This window comes from Rutilus rutilus (assembly GCF_951802725.1).
Source record: "Rutilus rutilus genome assembly, chromosome: 12".
Taxonomy (NCBI): domain Eukaryota; kingdom Metazoa; phylum Chordata; class Actinopteri; order Cypriniformes; family Leuciscidae; genus Rutilus; species Rutilus rutilus.
In genome coordinates, this window is record NC_140217.1 from 15,816,681 (window position 1) to 15,837,956 (window position 21,276).

Genomic DNA, 21,276 nt, shown 5'->3' on the forward strand with positions numbered 1-21,276 from the left:
CTTATCAAAGCATTTCATTCAAAACACAATCATCCTTTTAGTGACCGGTACTTTTAAAATATTTTGCAACTCATTTAGTCTTATCTGTAATTTTACGTCAACCGTTACTTTTTATAGTTCTTCACTTTCAAAAGGAATTCCTTACACTTAAATCTTTCAATCTTCTTACAACTTTCAAAAGTTCCATCTATCAACTTTCTTTTCTCCCTCATTTACTTTTACAGTCATACAGTGGGCATTTACAGTCACTGAATGACCCCGCTGACCGCAATAAAACACTCTCTGTCTTATCACTCTGATCTTTCTAACATATCCACCCTACTTTACACCCCTGAAGAGTGTGTTCTGTTCAGGAAATGCAAACAGAGCCATTGATAAGCAGTTCTCTGTATTTTCTTTTACAGTCCCAGTTGCAAATTCAATTACAATAGCCAAATCATAATCTTCATCATATTAACATTAATCTACTTTCTAACCCATATTAACACAGACTTTTCTTTAAATTTGTGTCATTTTGGCACTTTCTTTGTTTGGAGCCAGTTAAGTTATTGTTTATCTTTCCAATCACAATCAAACTTTTACAAAACATCATCTGCAAATCTCTTCAGAGCATGAGCAGAACTGCTTACAGCATTTGCTCTCTTTTATCTCGGGACTGTTCAGTTACTCTTCATACAGTATTAAAACTTTACCGTGTCATTAATTTCATCAACACTGGTTTTAAAAGCTTATTCTTCTATCAAATGGTTAGTTTGCAGATTCAACTTAAATCACAAGATTGTATTATGATTATTCAGTCCCACTTATTCTACTGTTTCACAGAAACCACAAGATTCCCTAAATCTTGTTCTCAGTCTCTAAATTACACACAGCTATCCTAGATGCTTGCACCTTCAACTCTTGTTACAAAAATATGGCAATCTATTCTTAAATACCCTTGTTTTCATAACATTAATACAATAAAGCATTCACATCGTCATTTCAATCATTATTTTATCTCTAAAATATAGATTTTTTTCCGTTTTGCTTACATTTGCGTACATTATTCCTTATCTTTATATCATGTTAATCATACTCAATGCCTTATTTTATCTAAAACTCACTTCATACCATTTCAACTTAATTTGACTTAACAGGCGTTCATAAATATGAATTATATCTCTTACAGTACATGCCAGTTCTTTCTGCATCGACTCTGTTCTCTTTTTATCTGCTTCTTTTCCATTCAACAATTCACTGTTTGTAAATTCTATCAAGAAAAACGTTCTAAAAACATTCTATCTTCCTACTATCTTTCCCTAAATGCTAATTCTTTCTGCATTTATTTTCATTTTCTTGTATGCATTTCTGGCCGTAATTTTTCCATTTTACAGAAAAACTGGTGTAGCCTATAAAATTTTGTTCAAGCTTGCTTTGAGATGACCCTATATTGGCTGATTTCTCTCTTTTCTGGATTTTCCTTCGACGCGCGTCTTACTAATCTGTCAAACGTCTTCAACAGATCCGACTTTTTAACCCAAAATCGGCCAGGTTTTAGCAAATATGCATCCTGTAATTACGTTTTTTACTCAAAATCTTTCCGTGAGCACTTTCTAGCGCTCGATTAATTCTGGTTCACTTAATTAATCAGGTGTGGCTCTTCCGTCCACTTTTACAAGACTTCCTCAGGTTAGAGATTTTGAGTAAACCTAATTAATCAGGTGTGGCTCTTCCGTCCGTGTGGCTCTTCCGTCCACGTGTGGCTCTTCCGTCCACTTACGAGCTAGTTTTCGGCATAAAATTGACTTGACAGGGCCCTACACTAACTTTTTTCCCAAGGAGTACATGTACACTGTAAAAAAATCTTTTGTTGACTTAACTCATTATTTTTTGTTATCTTTTTGCATGGATTTTTTTGAGTTTTACTAACTTATTTATAAAAGTGTACCTGACAAATTTGGATAAGTTTACCTGACAAGTTATAAAGTACAATGAACTGATTTAATTTAGTTAAGTAAACTTCGAATTTAAGTTCAGTCAACTAAAGCTAAGTTTTCTAAACTACATCCAATAAGTTCAGCAAACTAAAGATTAGTTTTCTAAACTACACCCAATAAGTTCAGTCAACTAAAGTTAAGTTTTCTAAACTACACCCAATAAGTTCAGCAAACTAAAGATTAGTTTTCTAAACTACACCCAATAAGTTCAGCAAACTAAAGATTAGTTTTCTAAACTACACCCAATAAGTTCAGCCAACTAAAGTGGTGTTTTAAAAACTGCAGCAGTACCAAATAATGAATTACTACTAGAACATTAATTTGTAAAATACATTTGATTTAAAAAAATATGTAAAATTGACAATCACTGATACAATTTACAATAAGTTAATTAGTTAAGTCACCTTTATTTATATAGCACTTTTTTACAATACACATTGTATCAAAGCAGCACAGTGATAACATGAAAATAATACAACAAAGTTTGTTTCTAGGAGAAAATTGCGTCATCTTTCACCTTAAGTAAGGCAAATCAATAATATTGTTGAATATTAAATGTCCCTAACTAAGCAAGCCAAAAGCCAAGGCAACAGTGGCAAGGAACCAAAACTCCATCAGGTGACAGAATGGAGAAAAAAAACCTTGGGAGAACCCAGGCTCAGTCACTCAGTTCTCCTCTGGGCAAAGAACGAACAGTGTATGATTATGATTCAGGCAGCATTACAGGTCAGAAGTCAGATTGGATCAGAACATTCAGAATATTATCCAGTTTCATCTGACTGGAAGTCGGAGTCACGCCGGTATGGAGACGAGTTTGTTGAGGATCAGTGCTGATGGCTGTAGTGTCGATGAGGCCTTCACAGGGCTGATGAGGCTGGCACTTCAGGGATGCGTTGTGGACGTGTCCAGGCGCAGGTCCACCACCTGATCTGGATACGGCCCGGATCCGGCTGACTTCAGTAAACCTTGGAATAAACAAAAAGACTAACATTAGCGTAGATGCCATTCTTCTTATGATGTAACAAGTACATCAGGTGTTATATACAATTCAATTTTTTTTTGCAATGAACTGCAATGAAATTGCAGAAAACAACCTTGTGAAAAGGTGTTTTACACCTGTCTCAATGCAGGTCTTGTGGATTAATCTGTTACATTAAACAAGATCAACCCACAGCATTCAATATAGAAACATCCTTTGTTCCAAAAGATACCGTTTAAACATTGTTTAACACATTAAAGACCTATGAATTGGCTTAAATGCCATTTTAATATCAACTAAGTTACCAATTATTTATGCTCTCAAGCTTCAACAAATTCATCAATTAAACTAAACACTCTAAAATGCCACTCCCACAACATACCAACACATGAAACATCCTGTTCACAACATTCCTTTCAAAAAGAAACTATGAAAAGCATTAAAGGTGTTGTTCCAACCCTGTAAGACTTTCGTTCATCTTCGGAACACAAATTAAGATATTTTTGATGAAATCTGAGAGCTGGCTCACTCCTTCATAGACTGCTGGGTAATCGATATCTGCCAGCCCAGAAAAAATTGTAAAAACATTGTTACAATAGTCCAAGTGACTACAGTGGCTCAACCTTAAGTTTATCAAGCAACGAGAATACTTCGTAAAAAAAAGAAAAGAAAAAATACTTTTTTCAACTATTCTTTTTCTTCTGTGTGGGCCTCAAAATGAGTTCACGAGAGCGCCACAACCATTTCCAATATCAATAAAAACAGTAACATTTAAAAGTACAGATATAATAAGTTACTTATTTTACACACATCAATTCAAATTGATAGTTCATTTTAATGATTGCCAAAGATTGCAGTGAAAACTCACCTGTATCTGGTGCTCTGCAACTTATGTAGTGACTGAGGTAATAAATCCGGTTGATGAACAAGCTTTTAGTCAACTTGACGGAACCTGTGAGTCAACACGAGGAAATACAATGAGCGAATCTTCTATGTGCAAAACACTCTGATTTGAAATACACTCAATAATCTTACATTTGTGACAATATCATGACTAATTCACCCTATTATCAAGATTTCTTAAAACATGAACATAAGCGTGATGACATGGCGCAAGATCCAAACTAAAAATAATGAAATAATGAAAACATTCAAACCACAGACGTATTAATTGTACATCACCCATATCGATTCAATATGACATTTACTTTTGTAATTCAAAGATTGTGGTCAAAACTTACGTATATCTGGCCCTCTGCAACTGAGTTGAATTGAAGTGACTGAGGTAAAAAAGAAAGAAAAAAAGACTCATATTAGCTTGTGCAAAAATGGCATTATATGACCCCTTTAAATTTGTGACAACATTGTGAATAATTCACCCTATTATCAAGATTTCTTAAAACATGAACAAAAGCGCACTGAAATGGCGCGAGGCAAAATCCAAACACTGAATAGTAATAATGAAAACCGTGACATTTCAAACCACAGACGTATTACTTGCTATTTATATCACCCATAACGATTCAATTTGACAGTAACTTTTTTTTTAATTCAAAGATTGTGGTGAAGACTTACCTATATCTGGTAGAGCTCTGCAACTGAGATGAAACTGGTGAAAGAAAAAATCCTGTTTGGTCCGGTTGGTGAACAAGCAGCTTTTAATCAACTTGACTGAAGCTTGAACACAAGGAAGTAAAAAAATCAGTGAATCGTCTATGTGCTCAAATCCATCCATGATGGATTGAATCTGACCATGAATAAAAACTGCTAGACAATTTTTTAGTGTAATTTAATTAATCTGTGCTCATAATTGTAAATAACAGGTTAGAGTGATATAATAATAAAAATGTAACAATACAAAGCAATTTTGTTAGTTGGACAGCAACAAGAATGGAAATAAAGCAAGTCAAAGTGCTTTCTTGCCGTTTCATTAACTAAATAAAATACAAGATAACTTGGGAAACTAAATGGTATTCAAACAAAAACTATTTTTGTGTGTGTTACCTGATGAATGACTCTGTTCTTTGAAGAGCAGCAGTATTTGAGAAGAATGGCAGCATTTACCAACTGGCCTGAAAACAATCATATATTGTCACAGTGTGAGACTGTGTTTTGTGTTTATTGTATTGTATTAGTGTTGTTCCCTGAGTTGCCACCAGATGTCTCTTCCCCTCACTGTCATATGTATCATGAACTGCATTTCCCATACTCCTGTCTGTTAATCATTGATCATTTGTCACCAGCTGTTTCCCATTAACCTGCATATATAAGCTGTGTCTTTGTGTGTGTCTTTTGCTGGTTCATTGTTTGATGTCACTGGTTGTTCTGTTGCCTTCTCTGTGTCACCTGTTTGGATTATCATTTTGTGTACGGCTGTGAGTTTATGTTTTTATTAAACACTGTTAACCTGCAAATCCTTCTCCTCATTTGATACCGTGACAGAATGAACCAGCCATTAAGGAAGGAGCGGGTTATCAGCCACAGGAGTTATTTGTAGCCGGAGTTATTTTTGTATCACTGCTATGGATCTGACACAGGAGAGCAACTTGGAGCGGGTGAGAGAGGCACTGAGTACCAGGGTGGCGGATTTGCAACAACAGCTCCTGTTGTTGCAGAGTGGTTCCGTGTCGCCCACACCATCCATTTCCCCCAACCCCACGGAGTCGAGTGGTCAGCCGGAGCCTAGCACGGACTTCCCTGAGAGATACGCTGGTGAGCCTAAGTTATGTGAAGACTTTATTAATCAGTGTTCTCTGCATCTAGATATGCATCACAGGACTTTCGAAACTGAGGAATCGAAAGTAGCGTTCGTGCTACTGCTGCTGACCGGTCCAGCAGCCACATGGGGAACAGAGGTGTGGGAGAGACGGGACCCATGCTGTGCCTCTTTCAAGGCACTTACCGGGGAGATGATTCGGGTCTTTTCCAAGACTAAGGTGAATTCTTCTCGGAGGTCAGGGAGGAGACCCCGTCCAAGCAATTTTTTGAGGGGAGGTAGTGCGCACCGGTCGTTGTGTGTTGGGACTCTGGGCCTGCGGGAATACACACCCGAGTCATATCACAAGATGGCTGCCACACCTGAGCCTCTTCACAAGATGGCTGCCACACCCGAGCCAATTATGGATGTAGCGAGTGCTAGAGACATGATTGTTTCACTCTTTCCCGAGCGTCGGCCACGAGAGAGGGAGATGGAGAGGAGACCCAAGCCTATTCACAAGATGGCTGCCGCACCAGAGCCACTTCACAAGATGGCTGCCGCACCAGAGCCACTTCACAGGATGGCTGCCTCACCTTTCTCTCCTATCCATGCCAGAACCCAGCGTCTGAGGTCTAGTCTGGCAGAGACTCCATTAAGGTCAGTGCGGAGGGCTGGCCTTCCAACCCCGATGCCGGTTTTCACGAGGGCCACTGCCAAGCCTGCACCCGTCCTCAAAATGGCCGCCGCCAAGCCAGCAGCAGTACCCAAGATGGCTGTCACTATGCCTGCACCTATTTTTGAGACTGCTGGGGTTATACCTGCCCCTACACTCCAGATGGCTGTTGTCTCAGCGTCACCTGTTCTAAGGAGGGCTATCATCATGCCTGCACCTGTTCTCAGGAAGGCACCAGAGGTATGTTCATTGGACTCAGTATTTCCTGTGTTTACCATGGCTCTGTGGTGTGTGTGGTCTGCTTTCTGCTCTTCTGTTCAGCAAGATGTCTCTCAAGCCCATGAACCTGAATCGGCCGTTAAGTCTGAATCGGAGTCTCTTGAACTTCCTGTCACGGCTGAGAGGTCTGAGCCTGAGTCTCTTGCACTTCCTGTCACGACGGAGAGGTCTGAACCTGAGTCTACTGTACTTCCTGTCACGGCTGAGGAATATGAACCTGAGTCTACTGTACTTCTTGTCACGGCTGAGGAAGATGAACCTGAGTCTCTTGCACCTCCTGTCACGGCTGAGGAATATGAACCTGAATCTCTTGCACTTTCTGTCACGGCAGAGAGGTCTGAACCTGAGTCTACTGCACTTCCTGTCACAGCTGAGAGGTCTGAACATGAGTCTACTGCACTTCCTGTCACGACTGAAAGTCTCTCCGTCCTGCCCAAGATGGATGACTCCGAGGTCTCTGAACTCTCTGCCTGGCCCAAGATGGCCGATCCTGAGCTCCCTGAACTCTCTGCCCGGCCCAAGATGGCCGTCCCTGAGCTCCTTGAACTCTCTGCCCGGCCCAAGATGGCCGTCCCCGAGCTCCTTGAACTCTCTGCCTGGCCCAAGATGGCCGACCCCAAGCTAGTTGAACTGTCTGCCCTAGCTAACCTGGCCCATAGGGCCTCTTGTGCTTCTTTGCCCAGGTTCCTGTTACCGCCAGCACCACCATGGGTTGCAGCTCGGCTCTGGTGTCTGGAGATGCCTGCAGCACCACCCTGGTCTCCAGCGCCGTTCTGGTCTCTGGTCCCGCCTGCGGCCCCGCCCTGGCTCCCTGCACCGCCTGCGGCCCCGCCCTGGCTCCCTGCACCGCCTGCGGCCCCGCCCTGGCTCCCTGCACCGCCTGCGGCCCCGCCCTGGCTCCCTGCACCGCCTGCGGCCCCGCCCTGGCTCCCGGCACCGCCTGCGGCCCCGCCCTGGCTCCCGGCACCGCCTGCGGCCCCGCCCTGGCTCCCTGCACCGCCTGCGGCCCCGCCCTGGGGTTCTAGACCCTCCATCCCTCCCCCAGATCCACCTCCGTTCCTCCACCCACCTGAACTTTTGTGCTTGGTCTTATGGAGTGTCTGGAAGCCACTCCTTTTAGGGGGGAGTACTGTCACAGTGTGAGACTGTGTTTTGTGTTTATTGTATTGTATTAGTGTTGTTCCCTGAGTTGCCACCAGATGTCTCTTCCCCTCACTGTCATATGTATCATGAACTGCATTTCCCATACTCCTGTCTGTTAATCATTGATCATTTGTCACCAGCTGTTTCCCATTAACCTGCATATATAAGCTGTGTCTTTGTGTGTGTCTTTTGCTGGTTCATTGTTTGATGTCACTGGTTGTTCTGTTGCCTTCTCTGTGTCACCTGTTTGGATTATCATTTTGTGTACGGCTGTGAGTTTATGTTTTTATTAAACACTGTTAACCTGCAAATCCTTCTCCTCATTTGATACCGTGACATATATATAACTTGCACAGTACATTACATCATAATAAAACTAAGTACATGGTAGATTTCTACACTTACTAGAACATTAAAACAAACAAATGGAGTGATACACTGCACTTTAACAAATATGATATATTTTTAAGTACATAGCTAAAACCTTTTCGGCTTTGTCTGCCTCACATCAATCAAAAGTCAGCTTCCTTCAGTGCTGTTTCTGAAGCCTCTGAGGACAGTTGAGAAGAAAGTGTCTACTAATTTGTCAAAGGAGAATACGTTAACAACTCAAGCACACTAGCTAAATAATTAACAGTTAATTAATTAATAAACGTGAATATTTAACTAATGACTAACTTAGAAATGTGTGTAACGTTAGTTACAGTTGCAGATGCTAAGTTAAGTAACATCAGTTAGCAGTTAACGTACCTAACTAAGTTAGACTAACTAAGATAGCTAGATTTATTTTACAACATAAACACACTCAATTTAAATCAACACCAAATCTTATGTTTTGGTAAATACTCTATTTTAAGGTTTCATGAATTTGCACTTACCCTCGTCTGATATAGGCTAAACGTCTGAAAACACTGGACGATGTCAGCGTACGCAGTAACGAAGGCAGTGGGCTAACTTATATAAAATACGGTTCAGATAAAATATGGCATTGAAAAACTTTGCCGTTGTTTTATGGTAAACATGTTATTTACAATGATTTTATGAATTCAAACTTACCTTCGTCTGATGTAAATCTCACAGAAAATACCGGACGTTATCAGCGCGCAAGATTTGAATGGAGCAGGAGCGGGAATTAACGGCTCGAAAACAATGTCGGTCTAGAAAATACAGTAAAAAATAAAAACGTTAGAACATTGAACAAATGTTGACGTTATGTTCTGGCAAACATGTTATTTAAAATAGTTTTATGAATTCACACTTACCATACGTTTTCTCAGAAAATACCGGACGCTCTCTGCGGCTGCGCGCGCAAGAACTGCAGTGAGTCAGCGGGGGAGGGGGAGAAGAGGCTCGAGAGTCGGTTCAAAAAAAGATTCCATTTACAGCCTGCGTCAGTCTTGTGTTTATATACTGTCTATGGTCTTGTGTGATTCAGTTCCAAATGCGAAGCCTGAAATGTCCGTAGGCTACGTGATGGACGGGCCGGCTCCGTTTTAACCCCGAAATTACTGTTTTTATGCAGTGTCAGTGCCTCTGGCCTGCTGCCTGCATCAGCAAATTCACGATTAACAAAAAACCTACTGCCTTGTGCATCGACCAATCAGCGTGTTGTCAAGGCAGAATTTCAGGCACAATCATATTAAACAGACACATAGGGAATCATTTAAATTAGCCTACTTGACATTTTGAGTGCATAACACTTAAAATCTTAATCTGAAAGATTTTTGCTGCCAGATGAGTACATTAAAATCAAATGTTTAATTTTTGATGCAAAAACTTGTAAGTAATGTTAAGTTATGACAACTTGATTTCTTTATTAACGACAACATTGGGGTTTACAGTGTAATGTTTTTAATGTACACACTAATAAAATTGAAGTTTAGGTTTTTATGCAGTCTACCAGACAGCAAGATATATAGATAAATTAAGTTTAGTTTACTAAGTTTAGTTTACAAATTTACTTCTAATAAAGCATTAGAGTATAATTGAAGTAAAACCAGCAGAAAATTTAGTGCAGTTGTTTCAACTTACATTTATAAGTTAAAATAACAATTATACTTGTTAATTCAACAGAAAATCTAGTGCAGTTGTTTAAACATACATTTTTGAGTTAAAATAACAATTTAAGTCGTTCATTCAACTTTCAGTCTAGTTGAGGACAAGAAAACTTACAATTTTTTGTTGTCTGGACAATCTAGTTATCTCTACTCACAAAAATAAGTTGAAATAACTAAATTGCAAAAATATTTTTTACAGTGTAGGCCTTCTCCTAAATGAGTACGGAGCTCTTTGATCTGTTTCTCTAGCTCTGAGTTGCGCTTTAGACTGTTCTGACTTTGTCTGGATCAATGCCAAATTTCTTTGTTAATTTCAATCTGACTTTCTCAGTCACGATTGAGTCCATGTGCTCTCTTAACAAAGACTTAAACTCATTGTCTGTCCATAAAGGTGTAAACGCAAATGCGAGAGAAATGCTCGCACTGTAGAGCCCTGCTTGTTACAATCTCCCCCTCGAAAACCTTCTCTGCCCGTACCAAAGAGATAGTTCCAGCCACTATGGTTCATGTTCACTCACAATTATCAAAATAATTTAACTGTCTCTTACCCGAGATGCTTTTACTGCCTCCGAGTTCTTTCTGAATCCAGTGGGTTCCTCCTGGCCCTGATAGCAGTTTTGGCTCTTCTCTCTCAATTCGGCGAGGTAAGACTAAAGCCTTTTGTGCTTTAGGGTGATCAGTCCGTCAATACGCTTTCTCATGGCCAGAAGAAACCTCATGGATCCCACTTCTGACACCAGCTTGTTGAGGCAAAAACAAACAACTAACAAAACAGCATCAGGCATAAGAGACTTCATGATTCAAATTGTCCTTAAAATATATTTATTCTTGCAAGAATAGTTCCCAGTCCATCCACAGTCCAGCTGCAGGCGGAGTGAGACCCAGAGCAGAGGTTGGCCAGCATTTTTATAGTGTTATCTCTTGTCACCCACCACAACACAAGGAACAAAAGGGACCCCCCTTGACCCCGGGAATCCTCTCACCTCTGAAATCCCACACACACACCCTGCAGCTGTACTAGCATCATAAAAGAAACTCAAAATACAGACAAATGAATGTATGGCATTCATTTGTTAAATCATTGAAAATAAAATATAGAGAAAATATCAATTTTCCCATAACACTGCTGCTACGGAAAAAGTGCTTCAAACTAAATAAAAAAACTACATGGCTTTCCCATCGAATTACGTGGCCGTATTAAGTCCCATTCTCACCCTAACCCTAATCCTAATCCTACCATCAGAATAGCACCACTATATGTATATGGTCTGTGATAAAGCCAGGTAGAAAGGCATGAGAACACAGGATAAAAAAATAAAAATAAAAAAAAAGGGTTTTATTTTACCCAGTTTTTTTGATCACACGAAGACCGTTTTCAAAAGCTTGCACTTTGAAACCCGTTTTTAAAAGTTTACATTTTCGGGCGCCCAAAACGCCATTGTCGTGTAAACGAACGGCCAAACCGTATAAAAAGTTTTTAGTTTTTAGTTGAAAACGGTGTCGTGTAAACAGCCCCTTAGTCTGTCTGTGTCGTTTTAGTTTCACTTTCACTTTCACTTACTTTTTCCTTTATTCTTTTCCCGCCACTCTTGTATCGTCATGGTAACATATGATTTGTCATTCTGTTCAGCTGTGTTCACCTTATAGACCTTTCTCACAACTTCCGTATTTGTGACCGGAAATACGCAATCGTCGTGGTAATCTACTTCCTCCGTAGTCAAGGCAACATAAACAAATGGCGCAAGCAACTAGCGAGAGCTATTGACACGCTAATGATGTGTCATTTTAGTTAACAGTTCAGTAACAGTTAGCCTCGCTCTCTACTTACTTTGATATTTATTGACTCGTGGAAATTTTTTTACCCTTTATTTCGTTTTTTCTCCACGAGTCGTCACATCAGCAAATGTAATATTTGGCAAATCCGTTAATGAAGTTGTGTAGACTCTTTGATCCATTTTAAACTTGCCCGGGTTTATGTTTTTCTGGTATGTTGACGCTTGACAGGAACTCCGCTTCCACAACGATTACATATTTCCGGTTATTGTGAGAAAGGTCTATTATCGTCTGTATATAAGTTCCTGTGTTTTCAGTGTTTTTTGTCCAGTCTCATTAATGTGTTGTGGAGGTTCTCCTGTGTGTCATTATCTGTGAGTTATATCCTTTATCATTGTTTTCGTGTTCCCTACAACCTGTGACACTGAGACAACAGACAGGTATTTAAGACAAACTGTGAGCTTACTTACAAAAAAAACCAGGGGAAAACCTGCAAATTATTTACAATTCAACTGGTCAAAGTAAATATGATAACAAATAAAATAAATCCAAAACAATAAATGTTAATAATAGAAATAAATAAGAACCAATCAAAATCAAATTCCGTTCACTTCTCCCCCCATGACATAGCTTCTAGTTGGTATCGGCAAGAGGAACCCTCAGGCCATAAATCTCTACTGCTGCACGAGCATCAGCCTTTTTTCAGTCAAGACTGCTGTAACTGATAGATGCACACACCACAGCCAATGTCATTCATCTCACCTTCAATCCACCTCACAGTAACTTAAACTCAATAGAAACAAGGATAAGAGAACAGAAATAGCACAATGCAAGCTAGTAAGTGTGCACTCCAAACCAATGAACGAAGTACTAAAATAAATAAATACAAAATTGCAATTATGTCAAACAAAATCTGTGTAGCGTTTTTATCAGATATAACATAAACCTTCAAATCTATATTATAAACTTAAATTAAAGGGTAGAGGAAGAGAAAGAAAATTACTCTGTATCAGTATGTGAATGTATAGGTGGAATGTATGTGTTGGGAAATGAATACATGCAGAGTTACCCTTGTCAATGTGTGGTCATCACGCGGTCACATAAATCGATGGGTGACAGAGTTTGGTTGCAATGGTGGCGGTCTGCTAAGCATTCTCGCCTTGAGTCTCTCAGTATCTGAGTGTAGGTTACTTAGAGCTAGAGCCCATCATGAGATTTTATTCCCGTAAATCTAGTTTTTCCTACACTGTAAAAAATGTATTGTCAAATTAACAGTAACTTACTGGCAACAATTATCCAGTAGTTGCTGTATTTCATTCAACAGTAAAATTACTGTAACACTAAATACAGTACTGTTAAGCATACTGTAAAATTAAATACATTATTTTACTGTAATTTTTTCCCACGTTAAAACACAGTATTACACCGTTGATTTTTAATAATACTGTATAGTATTATACAGTTATGAAATGTTATTTTATTACTTTTATAGTGCTACTGTGTTACCTGTAGAATATGTAGAAAATCTGTAGGAATATTATTTTAACTGTTAATGGGAAATAGAAAAAAGAACAATTGAAGCTTTAACTGCACAACAAGGTTTATTGTGTATTTTTAAACAATACATTAGTAATAATAATGTAATATAATACAACAATAAAAATCTGTTTTAAAAGAAGACTAATGAACAATATATATTTAATAATTAAGATCAGTGAACAATTCATGTATTTCAATTCATGCAAAAATGATCCTGAACAGGTAAAAAAGAAACTTAGAAAGAAAGCAAGACAGGTGAGGATGAAGGCCAGGTGAGGAGGGTAGTGATGGTGTCAAGTGGTAGAAGAGCGACAACACTTCTGATAATCCTGCAAGGAATGATAAGCACAAATCAATCAGAGGCAAAACATACAACTAATAATCAAAAAAACCTAACTCACATTATCAACACCTTTTTAGGAGAATTTTTTTTTCCTATGGTATCCACCTTATTTTTCACGGAAGAGTGGGCATGGCCATTTATATATGAAATGTGTCTGCGCTTGAAATGCGCTCGATTGGGGCTAACAGTAGCTGCTGATCATTTCTCTTCTGATCGATTCTCGATTTTGAATCAAATTTCATTTAGATATATGCACAGATTTGATTTTAGATTTGATCATATATTTTAAATCTATTCTATGCATATATCAAAATGAAATTTGATTCAAAAGAGAATTCCCAATTTCAAAAGTACCGCCTCTTTTGAATCAAATCGTGACCCAAAGAATTGATTTGAATCGAATCGTTGAATCAAAAAGATTCCCACCCCTATTACATTTCATTATATTTTAACTTTACCTGTTGTCTTCATTATTTAATGTATGTTTGAGAACATTTAAAACTTAAAATAAATAAATATTTTACATTGATTGTGATAATGATCAACACTGACTGATATGAAAAATTTTATCAAGATGATTTGACCATATCACTCAACCCTATTTTTTACCATTTCATGTTTTAATTAAAAGACAAATTATTTGACTTATACAAGGCATATTTGTTAAATGGAAACTGTGAAGGGAACATTAATTACATTATAAAACAGACTATCAGTTTGAAAAATTTATGGTTTAAGTCATTTCCACCCTTTTTGGATTTTTCTAAATACAGATTCAGGCACAAATCATTTCTACAGATATGGGCTCCACTGCACATCCCTAATATTACTCTTACCTTAATGATTTTGCCAATCATATTCTGCAAAGTCCCTGATGTAAGATGCAACGTGTGCATTCCAGGCCATGGTCTTCCTCCGAACAACCTTCGCACTCTTTCTGCTCACCTGGAACTGTGATGTTCATTTCGAATTTTCAGGATTTATCCTGACAAGAAACCTGTAAACACACAAAAAAAAATTTCCAACTGAATCAAGAGTGATCACAATATGTAGCATCATCTGTAATAAGTCACATCACAATAGGGGATAAGCCATAGACTGTAAAGGGATAAGCTCTAAACCATCACTTGTGCAAAATAAAAAGCCATTGGTGTTACTAATAGAAGTCAATTTGTAACAAAAGTGTATGAATGAACATAGACTGAGGTAACTGCACAAGGTCCTGGCAGATCGCCAGGTCAGGTCCTCACAGACGTGTAAAAGAAATTTCTGATTTAGACAAAAACAAGCGCGAATAAATCAATAAGAGGAATCGAAAATTTAAATTTTATAACAAGAATCCGAATCCTAACCTTGGGTATCCGATTTCAGGATACATTGATCGATTTTCAATTCCCAACGTGATATATAAAATAATGAACGCGCAGGCGCTTCCACCGACTTAAAATGGTAAATAACACAATTATTAGATCATTCTGACCTCATAAGAGGCTACATATGCAATCTATGTTTATAAAATTATATTTAATAATCAAGTAGGCTAGCTATCAACATGAGGAAATCCGCGTTACAGGCGTTATAGAACATAAGCCGCGGGCAGTTCTTCTAAACTAACATTAACCTGCTACTATTTAGTTTGCATAAAACAAAGATAAAGATTCATCACTAACCAGATATTTATGGCGAAAACTTCGCCGACAGACACAGAGGAGGCCTGCAAAGGCCTGCGCTCTCAACGTTATACTCAGGGAACTGAAGAGTTATTCATAAAACGGCAGCTTGTGGTTATTTTTCGCGGTCATTTCGTACTAGCCTACTGTAGCCTATTTAAATTTAAAGTAACACCAATGTCCCAAACTACATTGAAACCTAGAGTAGCCTATATTGTACACAGCTTATAGTAAAATGTTGAGAATAAATTAAATTAAATATCTAAATCCTGGTCATAATCTCTAAATCATTTTAAAGTTATTAGCTAGAATCCATGCATACAAATATTAAGATTTATTACTTACCATATCTGACGAAGTTCCAGGTCGGCAGAAACGACAGGTCTATCCATGCACTGACACAACAGAAAAACTCATTCAAATGCGCTCTCATGCACCCCCCACTGACAGAAATTAAGACTGTTAATGGTCACCCAGTCCTGAAAATGTTTTATGTAAGGGTAACGTTAGTAGGCTAGCAATTTTACTTGTGGAATTGTGAAGTGGTGTTTTTCGCGGTCAATTTGCACTGCTGTATTTAGATTTACAGTAACTAATAATTTCCCAGAATGCATTGAAAATCTACAGTAACATACTGTCAACTGTGTGCACAGTACATAACTGTTGAAAATACAAAATAATACTGTAAAAGCAACAAAATCTACAATAACATACTGTACATAGGTTATACAGCAAGAAACTGTTGAGAAAAACAGTATAATGCTGCGAAAACAACAGAAATCATTTACAGTGTAGCACTGGCCTCCTCTTACTACAAGAGTCATCTAGCCAAGGCCCGCCTTTTGCACTAGGTGTAAAAATTCTAGTGGTGTTACAGGGTAGATAGCAGCATAGGTAGCAGGCTACCTTCAAAAAGCCTCCCATGCAGATATCTCATGGGCGTTGTCAGGCCTTTCTCTCTAGAAAGTAAGAAGCAGTATGCTCAGGCCTCTACCCTTTAGAGCTGAGTATTGTAGCTGGTTTATCCAGCTAGCCCTTAAAATTGAAAAAAGGATTTTTTCCGCTGAGCCCCTTGAATAAAATAATTCAAGTCATAAGGTTGAATGTTGTTGGCCACTTGACCCTGATACATTCCTCATGGTCATGCTGATATTACTCCCCTTTTTAGGGTCATTATTTAGAGTACCTTGCTAACCATAGCTCGTATGATATCACCCTTCATCACCCAGGCTCAGGTAGAGACCGATTAGATACTCCATCCTCCCATTTGGGATGGTTGAGTATGCTCCCTTAGAGCCAAAGCACTGCCCGGGCTGATGCCTTTGATATTCAAAGCTCTAGGCCTTATAGTAGGCCTGCTCCCTGAGCAGGTCAGCCTGGCACGCTTGTAAGGTACCCAATGTGTGTAAACAAGCGCTGGCCTGACATGCTGCCATGTACAACTTGCCCACCAGCTAAGAATTCATAGATCAAGGCTTGCATCGGGGCTTTACAGAACAACGCAGCGTCAGGGGAGTGATAAGCAGCCAGTGTCTCTTCAACCCTGGACATCGTCCCATAGTCATTCCCCTTTAGCCCCACAATCAATGAATAGTGGTGAACCGTGGGACTGGTTAGGCGGGAGGAGAATGGCTTCTTCCACCTCAGTGTGGAGATCTGGGACTAACAGTAAGCCCTGACGTGGAGGTTGTGGCTGTGACTGCTAATGTAGCTTGATTTTTCTCTTCGCATCCCGCTTCTCGGCTGGCCAGTCAATGTTTCATTTAGAAAACGAGACACAACCTCCATGAGCTCCTCATATCCCTCATCAGGGATACGGCTGGCGAATCACCAATATCCCCCACTTCAAAGCTGAGGGCTGAGAAAGGGCCAAAGCCTTCTCAAACCCCTCCACTTGTTCTATTTGCGAACCCCACAAATGTAGCCGACGCTCCACCTAATTCAGAGCCATGAGTATGACAGGTATAAAATCGAGGCTGTGAGGAATAGACTTGCCATGTTATCAATGGCATCCGCTGTAAAAAGCTCCTAGATCACTAATAATGTTCCACAGCTCATGTGTTCTAGAGTTTTTTTGTCTACAGAAATTTCTTGGAAAGACATTTTTGCAGTGTTTCGTAAGCAGAACAATCCAAAAACACATTAAATAACAGTACAACCCACTGAAGAGATGGGTTTATCCCTCACAGCCTCGCTTTTATTCTCATTAAAAATCAAAGATTTTTATCAAAGAAAGCCAGCCGGTGCTGAAGACTGAAACAAACATTCCAAAGAGAATACAGATATTCATCGTCCCCAAGTTTCAAGACGTTATGGTAAGTATTGAGCACTGAAATTATACTCCAAAGTTCAGGACCCGGTATAAAGTTTAAAAGGCATTTTGTGGAATTGCGAGTTCATGCATTCATTGGTTTCATGATCGTGTTTTCCCAGTTACCACATAATTATCTGATGGTAGCCAATAGTTTTATTGTCCTCATGTCATATGTCTAAAATACTGTTTGCTTCTGAGATGTAATTTGTGGGATATGTGAGAACACTAGCCTGGGTTTCCCCATGCTGCCTTGAGCGCAGCGCGATTTTATTCACGCTGCTAGGCAGCCTGGACACTATGGACCAGATTTTCCCCTCAAAAAGGGAACCAATCACAGAACGGGGAGGGAGCAGCAAGACGATGAATTTCAGTCTATGCGATACACCGAAGCAGTTTGTTTATATCTATGGATCCAACATGGCATCAGACGCGAAGTTACCTTTCGATGCAGCGTTAGATAGTGTTCTAAGTAGTTTAGAACGTACGTTTATTTTGAAAAAAGAGCAACTTTTGGCGTTAAACCATTTCATAACCAAGAAGGATGTTTTTGCCCTGCTTTGGCAAAAGCCTCATATATCAACTTGACCCATCGTCTTCTTCCTCGTCAAATTTCTGTCGCTCTACATACGTCATCTGGTATAATTGAAACGATTGGCTATGACCTACGTACAGGCGCATTTGATAGACATTCGTAGCGCCCAATAAACGGCTCTGGGCATTCGTAAACCACGCCTCAAAGACGAGAAAATGAACATGTGGTTCCCAGACCACGTCTCAATGAGACGAGGTCTGACGTTAGCCAGGCTATGAGAACACAGTGCTGTTAGACACTTACTGCCTTTTAATATCAAACATGTCAAGCGTGTGATTATTTTTATTAATCCTTTAAGCAGTCCTGAAAATCTGGATATATTTACATACCACAAAATAAACAATAAAGCAAAATCTGCATCGCCTGACACAAGAATCATTCTCATTATATAATTAAGTAACTTCTGTTCTGTCAGCTGTCAGATGTGATGCAGGGAACTTTGTAATTTATTTGTCCTTTGTCATTTATTTTTATTTGCAGATTTTAAAACCTATGCAGTGCTGCTTTTGAAAGTTTTCTTCAGCACATCCTGTTATACAGAAGACTTTTTTGAATGTATTCATTGTTTTTCCTTATTTTAAATAAGGTATTTTCACAAAATATCCTGTGTTGGAATTGATTTGTTAATAAAGTCAAGTGACAAAATGCCAACCCTGTTGTCTGTGTTCTGTATTTTGCTTAATATATTTATGTTTTTCTTTTTCTTTTTCTCTTGGTACAGTGAGAAATAAAATGGCTATTAAAATATATTTAAAATATTTAATTGGACCAACAACACAGTTTGGTAAACTACATTTTCCATTGGCTCAATATATTATTTCTGATTGAGCCCATGTTAAAGGCCCACTGGACCATTATCGAATGTGCTGACGTAATTTCCACTGAAACAGGAAGACAGGGCCGGACATATCGAACAGCTCCACCTCGTTTCATTTATATCACAACTGGGTCGTGCATCACAAGCACATGCATTTATATCACAAGCCGTCGAGTTCGGTAAAACTGCAGTTTCCTCTTAATGTCTGACAATTTCTCCTCATAATCTCCTCCATATCACTTTCACGAGTTCACATCTACATATAATAGTACAATAAGTTTATGCGTATTTGGCGTGCTGTCCGGGGAGAGGGCTCCGAGCTCGGAGTTAGGCCCGAACCCAGAGTACTCCCCCAGTTGGTAAGTGTAGATGGAACTGGAAGTGAGGAGAGGGGGTGGAGGAGGGATGCTGACAAACTTTCAATGAACATAGATAGGTCTGCTGTGAATTTATACTCTGTCATTGAGTTGATTACTGATTAATCTCCAGCTGTGCATAATTTGGTTAATTATCTGAACCTGCTCCTCCCGAACTTTGTTAATAAAACATCATTTAAAATAGCATTCTTTGCTGAATTCAAATGGGTCTGATACATTTTCTTGTGTATATGATCTGCTCTGTCCTGTAAAGTCTCTGGACCAGAGCAGACTGTGTGCACACTGCAGCGGTTCACGTGACACTAATGTGAAACCAAACTTCATTCACCCCAATGGAAAGCATATTTACACTGTCTGAATCGTTGCCTGTCCCATATATAGTGCACTATGTGGCATTCACCATGTCGAAAATATTAAATGTGTGAACAAGTGACCAATTTTAGTTGCAATTTCAGCGTCTATTTATAATGTAGGGGGCGGGATGCTTTCGATTCTAGAGAGCATTTGATCGGACAGAAAAGTAGATGAGAAGCTGAAGTGCAAGGTGATTTCATCAAAATCATTGATCCATATTGGCGGAAGTGAGAAACTTTAAGTGTTGAATGCTTATATCTTCTAAATGCAAATTTTGTCATTGTTTTGGAGCACACTGTCACGATCCACACGTAGGAAATAGAGAGAAGATCCAAGTGCAGTATGTATATTTATTAAGGGAAATCCGTTACTCAAATCCAGTCCAGGCAGGGGTCAAAACCAAAGTAGCAATCCAACATAAACAGGCACAAGACAAACGGGCAAGAACAGAACTCGGAAGTGGTGTGATAATTACAAGGACTCCGTGACACATACTAAAACAGACAGGGTTATATACACAGGGAAATGACAATGCTAATGAGGAATTGGCTGAGTGCAATGATTAGTGACAAGGGACAGCTGAGTGCAATGAAGAAACAAGGATCGTGGGGAATGTAGTTCATAATGTGACAGACACCGTGGGGAAGGAGGACATCTAGTGGTGACCAAGGGAACTCAAACCAGACACTGTGACATAACCCCCCCTCTACGGAGCGGCTACCAGACGCTCCAAGACATGACAGACAAAACAAGAGTCCAGGCGGGAGGTGGACTGGTGGAGGATCAGGGGGAGGGATGGGGGGCCAGGTCCATGGAGGGAAACGGGACAGGGAGTGACAGTTCATCTGGCGGCCAGGGCGAAGACGACAGTCCATCGGGCGGCCAGGGCGAAGCATACTTTCCCTCGAGTGGCCAGGGCGGAGCAGGTCGTGCAGGCGGCCAGGGCTGAAACGACAGTCCATCGGACGGCCAGGGCGGAGACTCTCCCTCAGGTGACCAGGGCGGAGACGACCCCTCGGGTGGCCAGGGCGGAGACGACCCCTCGGGCGGCCATGGAACTGGAACAGACACCACCGGCTCAGGAACTGGAACAGACACCACCGGCTCAGGAACTGGAACAGACACCACCGGCTCAGGAACAAGAACAGACAACACTGGCTCAGGAACAGACAACACCGGCTCAGGAACAGACACCACCGGCTCAGGAACAGACACCACCGGCTCGGCGGCGGTCATCTTCTCCGAAGACACAGGCTCGGCAGACGTGACGTGAACAGGCTCGGCGGCGGCCATCTTGTCCGAAGACACAGGCTCGGCTGGCGTGACATGAACAGTCTCAGTGGCGGCCATCTTGTCCGAAGACACAGGCTCGGCAGACGTGACGTGAACACTCTCGGCGGCGGCCATCTTGTCCGAAGACCCAGGCTCGGCAGACGTGACGTGAACAGGCTCGGCGGTGGCCATCTTGTCCGAAGACACAGGCTCGGCAGACGTGACCGGTCGCTGGGGTGGCGCCGGCAGGGCGAGCCGCTTGGGCGGGGCCGGCAGAGCAGGGCGCCTGGGCGGCGCGGGGGCAGAGCAGGACGCCTGGGCGGCGCGGGCAGAGCAGGACGCCTGGGCGGCGCGGGCAGAGCAGGACGACTGGGCGGCGCGGGGGCAGAGCAGGACGCCTGGGCGGCGCGGGCAGAGCAG

The 21,276-nt window shown here is 40.5% G+C and overlaps 1 protein-coding gene and 1 long non-coding RNA gene across 2 annotated transcripts in view; one reads left to right on the forward strand and one right to left on the reverse strand.

Moving 5' to 3' along the window:
• cygb2 (cytoglobin 2) overlaps nt 1-21,276 on the forward strand; it is a 44,849-nt gene that overhangs the window by 18,549 nt on the left and 5,024 nt on the right. The gene's annotated exons all lie outside the window — the stretch shown is intronic.
• Nucleotides 3,833-4,620, reverse strand: LOC311301300. Its single transcript, XR_014629427.1, has 3 exons — nt 4,531-4,620; nt 4,197-4,235; nt 3,833-3,907 (listed from the first exon to the last, which is right to left on the reverse strand). It is a non-coding gene; the product is annotated as an uncharacterized lncRNA (long non-coding RNA).